Genomic DNA, 7,662 nt, shown 5'->3' with positions numbered 1-7,662 from the left:
CTTTTTGCCAGCATCAAATGGTTTTAACACCAAATGATGATGCACACAGGGTAATCCTACCCTCTGGCTTGTGTATGTGTTATGCACATGCTTATTTATGAGCAAAACAGATGTTTGCCCATGATTTCTTGTTTATACCTCACTCCAGCTCCTAGATTAAGTTGTTGGTGTAGAGGATTGCTTCTGGTGGTTTGGTTTGCTTGCCCTGCTCCTCCTTGCCTGCTTGTGGTGCTGTTTGAATAGGTTGAACAACAGTGGTTGTTCTTCCTGTTCTTGATGTTCTTGTGTTCTTGGTGTTCTTACCCAGCTGCTCCTTGTCGATGAATGGTTAGGGTTTGGCTGTGAAAAGCTTTTGTATACCCTGCCCTTCCTTCTCTGGTCGAGAACAAGGCCTGGCACTTGTTGGTGACTCTCTGCCGTGTGTGTGTGCTGTGATGCATGCACACACCATGGCTTGATGTTGGGCATGCACAATGGTTGTGTGAGCAGCTTGTGTGCTTGCTGGTTGGCACATGGTCCAGTGAATGGATCAGTTCGGCTGATCATGGTCATATCCTCTCCATTTACACTTTCTTTTGCTGACCTGCCAAGTGGCAATGCCACTTGGCATAAACCAATGTTTGCTTCATGTGTGTGCAGGGATCAAGAATTTATCATAAGAAGCTCAAGATCAACCTGATCAAGCATTTCATGAAGATTAATTTGTGTAGTTTAGGATATTTCATTTACTTGTAATTTTCCTTTTTCTTTTTCTATTTCTTCAATTCTTGTAATGTGTTGTAAATTCATGATTCAATTCTGGATATTGTAATTGACATTGTATCTTGTGTGAATATCAATAAAGCTCCAATTTTCTCTAATGAGCTTTACTTAATAGTTGAATTATTTATATTCTTTATTCTTTATAATTTGTTTAAAGAATTACCTCAATTTTGAGTTATGAGATATTTATATGATGTTTGAATTTGAAATTTAAACACAAGTTTGTTTGAATTCAATCATGCAACTTAAGTTGTAATGCACAAACTCTCCTCTCTTCTCAAAACCCTAAACTAGTTAGGTGAGATGCAAGTTTGTCGCACTCTCGAAACCCTAACCCTGTAAGGTGTCGAGAGAGAAACTTGTCCCCCTTCGATGCAGTTTTGTTTTAAAAGCGCGAAATTTCCCCAGAATTTACGATGCAATGCACATCCCTTTCTAAAATCTACCCCTCGATCGTCTCTAAACCTGGGACATTACAGGTGGTCGGGCCGAGAGCGCCAACGGTGATGACGAACATGGTACCGTCTTCTTCCCCACTGCCGATGAACAGGTGTCCCCGCGGTTGTACCGGAACACGAACTATGCACTAGGCGGGTATGCCATACTGGAATGTAAACACTGGGATGGAGTGGGATGCTTGGAGGTGTACCAGGAGCTCCCGCGTCGGGCCGGTGAAGCTGCAGCCGGTATTGATGGCCTCTGTGCAGCCGGACGGACCATGCGGGCACGCGATATAGTGGTTGTAGGACTCCCTGGAGGAGACCAAGCTCTGGCAACCGACGCACTTGACCATTGCCCTAGATCGATTTGACGGCGGCAATCTTGCCCCAGATCGATTCGACGACGGCAACCTCGCCGGCCGCTCGCACTTCTTGCACGGGTTCGACACAAGCTCACCGACGCAGCGCCGATAGCCCATATGACCGCCCTTGCACTGCACGGAACAACGTACGTGGCATCAATTGTCATTAACATTTCTCACAGGTGAACCTAAGAATGAAATCGGAAGGGAGCGGCCTTGGATATGGGGGGTTTGAAGGGCAGTGATGTCTACGCACGCTTCTATTCATGTAGACAGTGTTGGGCCTCCAAGAGTAGAGGTTTGTAGAACAGCAGCAAGTTTCCCTTAAGTGAATCACCCAAGGTTTATCGAACTCAGGGATGTAGAGGTCAAAGATATCCCTCTCAAGCAACCCTGCAATTACGATACAAGAAGTCTCTTGTGTATCCAACACACCTAATCCACTTGTTAGATGTATAGGTGCACTAGTTCGGCGAAGAGATAGTAAAATGCAAGTGATATGGATGATTGTGAGTGGTAATAGCAATCTGAATAAAATATGGCAGCGAGTAAACATGCAATAAAAAAATAAATAAACGGAGATTCCATGTTCGGAAAAAAGGCCTAAGGATCATACTTTCACTAGTGGACACTCTCAACATTGATCACATAATAAAACTACTCTACACTCTCTTGTTGGATGACAAACACCATTCATTGTGTAGGGCTACAAGAGCTCCCTCAAGCCGGAGTAAACAAGCGCCACAACATTCGGTGTTCATATTTAAGTAACCTTAGAGTGCATAATAGACCATTGCAATAATACTGAGTACTAACATACCATGCACACTATCACCATGAGGCTATGAAAGGGGGAATAGATCGCATCAATACTATCATAGTGATAATTAACTCCATAATCTACAAGAGATTACAATCATAACCTACGCCAAGTACTACATGATGCACACACTGTCACCATTACATCATGTAGGAGGAATAGAGTACTTTAATAACATCACTAGAGTAGCACATAGATTAATAGTGATACAAAGCTCATCACATGAATCTCAACCATGTAAGGCAGCTCATGAGATCATTGTATTGAAGTACATGGGAGAGAGATTAACCACATAGCTACCGGTAGATCCCTTAGCCTCGGGGGAGAACTACTCCCTCCTCATCATAGGAGACAGCAGCGGCGATGAAGATGGTGGCGGTGTCGATGGAGATGCCTTCCGGGGGCAATTCCCCGTCCCGGCGGCATGCCGGAACAGATACTTCTGTCCCCCGAATCTTGGCTTCGTGATGGCGGTGGCTCTGGAACTTTTCTCCTATCGTGGCTTATTCGTCTCGAAGATTTAGGTCACGAAGGCTTAAATAGGCGAAGAGTCGGAGTCGGAAGGGTTATGGAGGGGCCACACAGTAGGGGGGCGCCCCCCCCTCTGGCCGCGCCGCCATGGTGTGTGGAGGCCCTGGGCCTCCCCTCTAGTCCCTCTCCGGTGTTCTGGAAGCTTCGTGGAAATATAAGATCGTGGGCGTTGATTTCATCCAATTCCGAGAATATTTCCTGTGTAAGATTTCTGAAACCAAAAACAGCAGAAAACGGGAACTGGCACTGTGGCATCTTGTTAATAGGTTAGTTCCGGAAAATGCATCAAAACGTTATAAAGTGTGAACAAAACATGTAGGTATTGTCATAAGACAAGCATGGAACATAAGAAATTATAGATACGTTGGAGACGTATCAGCATCCCCAACCTTAGTTCCTACTCGCCCTCGAGTAGGTAAACGATAGCAAAGATAATTTCTGAAGTGACATGCTACCAACATAATCTTCATCCAATAATGATGTAAAGCATGTGAACTAAGATCAAATCATTCAAAGCAAATGTCTATATTGATATAAGAGATGATAATGCAAGAGTTAAACAAGCTAGAAGTTTTCATGAACTGTTGCTTAAAAGACATGAAACCGTACAAAGTTCATTAAAGATGTTTTAAGTATCCAGCGTAGATGTTCTATCCTTCATTCCAAGCATCAAGTAAATTTTCACAACATAGAAGGATTCAGTCAAGTAAAAATAAACATGAATGTCATGAATCAACTGTTTCGAAGTCTACTCAATCGGTGAGCGCAAGCATTTGGTATTGGCACCAGGATGTTATGGCAAAAAGAACATTAATGGGGGTTTGGAAGGCCAATGAAAGAAAGTCTCACAAAGGTATAAGTGATCATTAGACAAGAGGAAGTCTTATGATCGAAGCTATGCAAGGAGTAGTGATTGCCATGCAACGGATGCACATAGAGCTATATGTGTATGAAAACTCTCAAATGGAACTAGCGGGGGTGCATCCAACTTGGTTGCTCACGAAGACCTAGAGCACTTTTGAGGAAGCTCATCATTGGAATATACAACCCAAGTTCTATAGTGTAAATTCCCCACATAGTTATACTAGTAAAACATGAAAACTCTCTCATATGGAGTATAGGTGCTAAACATGAGCACAAATGATGACTATGAATACTGCAGGTGCTAAACATGAGCACAAGTGTGGATAAAAGATAGTGATGTTGCCCCCTTTTTCTTTATTCTTTTTTTCTTCTTTTTCTTTTCTATTTTTTTCTTTCATTTCTTTTTCTGTTTCTCTTTTTGACGGCCTCCATGGCTCTTTTCACTTTTAGGGGCAACATCCTAATATGACAACACACTTTTTGGTACAAATAACTCATAATGAACAAAACATGATGTATAAAACTGTATGCCTCTCGATAAAGGTAGCAGGATGTGCAATGATCTAGCGTAACATGGGTAAACCACACATCAGCTGTATAAAATCATGCAAAGCAATATATAAATAATGAATGACAACAAGTCATGTAATGTAAAATGTAAGTTGCATGGCAATATATCTCGGAACAGCTATGGAAATGCTGTGGTAGGTAGGTATAGTGGCTGTTTTGAGGAAGATGTATGGGCTTATGTGTAGGAGAACAAGAGAAAGTCCTCCCACGGGTTTGGATGTACTAGCGAAGTATGCACAATTCTCAATGTGAGCAAAAGGCAATGCACAGTACCGAAGAGGCTAGCAAATTTGGATGGTGGAAGTGCCAAAAACCGTAGCTTAACATTAGTCAAAAAGAACTCACAAGCTTATTGCAAACAACTAGCAGGTTCAACATTAAGAGCATGATTAAAATTTACTCCAAGGAGGGCTGTTCACGGTGGCACAAGTACCCCGCTAGCTCCCTCGACCTTCAGCACAACTTAGTTATTACGATGAACTCTTAGACATGGAAAGCTATCAAGTCCAACTACACCTTCAACTATTTAAGTAGAGTTTGTAGTACGGCACAAGCTTAAAGACAACAATCCACTACTAATTTTAACTTACTTAAACAACAAGCCTTACCATCTAAATACCTCAAAACGCTTGCAAAGAATCAAATTATCAAAGCTCAATGATCACAAGATTATGCAAGTGGTTCATTATACCACTACAACATGTAACATTTCCTGAACCAACCAAATAACAATGAACGAAGCAGTTTCATCCTTCGCCATGAACACTAAAAGTAAAGCTAAGAACACATGTGCTCATATGAACGAGATGAGCGTGTCTCTCTCCCACACAAGCATGAATTTATTCAGAGAATGAAAATAACAAAAAACGAAAATAAAAGCACACAGACGCTCCAAGTAAAGTACATAAGATGTGACAGAATAAAAATATAGTTTCACTAGAGGTGACCTGATAATTTGTCGATGAAGAAGGGGATGCCTTGGCATCCCCAAGCTTAGATGCTTGAGTCTTCTTCAAATATGCAGGGATGAACCACGGGGGCATCCCCAAGCTTAGACTTTTCACTCTTCTTGATCATATTGTATCATCCTCCTCTCTTGACCCTTGAAAACTTTCTCCACACCAAACTCAAAACAAACTCATTACAGGGTTAGTGCATAATAAAAAATTCACATGTTCAGAGGTGACATAATCATTCTTAACACTTCTGGACATTGCACAAAGCTACTGAAAGTTAATGGAACAAAGAAATCCATCAAACATAGCAAAACATGCAATGTGAAATAAAAGGCAGAATCTGTCAAAACAGAATAGTCCATAAAGATGAATTTTTCTGGGGTACTTAACTTGCTCAGATGAAAATGCTCAAATTGAATGAAAGTTGCGTACATATCTGAGGATCACGCACGTAAATTGGCAGATTTTTCTGAGTTACCTACAGAGAACCCTGCCCAAATTCGTGACAGCAAGAAATCTGTTTCTGCGTAGAAATCCAAATCTCGTATCATCTTTACTATCAAAGACTTTACTTGGCACAACAATGCAATAAAATAAAGATAAGGAGAGGTTGCTACAGTAGTAACAACTTCCAAGACTCAAATATAAAATAAAAGTGCAGAAGTAAAATAAACACATGGGTTATCTCCCAAGAAGTGCTTTCTTTATAGCCATTAAGATGGGCTCAGTAATTTTAATGATGCACTCGCAAGAAATAAGAGTTGAAGCAAAAGAGATCATCAAAAAGCAAATTCAAAACAAATTTAAGCCTAACCCACTTCATATGAAAAGGAATCTTGTAAATAAACAAGTTCATGAAGAACAAAGTGAATAACATAGGAAGATAAAACAAGTGTAACTTCAAGATTCTCAACGTAAAGAGGGGAAACTTAATATTATTAAGATGCATATTACCATGTTTCCCTCTCTCATAAAATTTTTCAGTAGCATCATGAACAAACTCAACAATATAACTATCACATAAAGCATTCTTATCATGAGTCTCATGCATAAAATAATTACTACTCCCAACATAAGCATAGTCATTCTTATTAATTGTAGTGGGAGTAAATTCAATAAAGTAGCTATCATTATTATTCTCATCACCATAATCATCATATATAGGAGGCATATTATAATCATAATTAATTTTCTCCTCAATAGTAGGTGGACTGAAAATATGATAGTCATCATTGCAATCATCATATATAGGAGGTAAAGTATCATCAAAGTAAATTTTCTCCTCCATGCTTGGGGGACTAAAAATATCATGCTCATCAAAACCAGCTTTCCCAAGCTTAAATTCTTCCATAGCATTATCAACAATGGTGTTCATACTAATAACATTGCTACTAGCATGCAAATAAGGTTTCATAGGTTTTTTAATTTTCGCATCACACAATTTATGTCTTAACTCAGGAAATAGATTGAAAAGCTCACTGTTATTTTCCATTATGCCTAACTAGTGAAAAAAATAAAAACAAGAAACAAAAAGATGCAATTTTAGGATCTAAAGGAAATAGCTTCGAGCACTCACACACCAGCAACAGTGCTAGGAAATAGCTTAGTAGTCGGAGGATGTGAATACCTTTTACCTTACTGCTGCGCGTAGTTGACGTATATCTTTCCGTCCAACACGCGTCCGTTGGGAACCCCAAGAGGAAGGTGTGATGCGTACAACAGTAAGTTCTCCCTCAGTAACAAACCAAGGTTTATCGAACCAGTAGGAGTCAAGAAGCACGTCAAAGGTTGATGGCGGCGGAGTGTAGTGCGGCGCAACACCAGGGATTCCGGCGCCAACGTGGAACCTGCACAACACAACCAAATTACTTTGCCCCAACGTGACACTGAGGTTGTCAATCTCACCGGCTTGCTGTAACAAAGGATTAGATGTATAGTGTGGATGATGATTGTTTGCAGAGAACAGTAGAACGAGTATTGCAGTAGATTTTATTCGATGTAAAAGAATGGACCGGGGTCCACAGTTCACTAGTGGTGTCTCTCCCATAAGATAAATAGCATGTTGGGTGAACAAATTACAGTTGGGCAATTGACAAATAAAGAGGGCATGACCATGCACATACATGTTATGATGAGTATTGTGAAATTCAATTGGGCATTACGACAAAGTACATAGACCGCTATCCAGCATGCATCTATGCCTAAAAAGTCCACCTTCAGGTTATCATCCGAACCCCCTCCAGTATTAAGTTGCAAACAACAGACAATTGCATTAAGTATGGTGCGTAATGTAATCAACAAATACATCCTTAGACAAAGCATTGATGTTTTATCCCTAGTGGCAACAGCACATCCAC

Source organism: Lolium perenne, chromosome 3 (assembly GCF_019359855.2).
Source record: "Lolium perenne isolate Kyuss_39 chromosome 3, Kyuss_2.0, whole genome shotgun sequence".
NCBI lineage: Eukaryota > Viridiplantae > Streptophyta > Magnoliopsida > Poales > Poaceae > Lolium > Lolium perenne.
Note: the sequence above shows the minus strand (reverse complement) of the source record.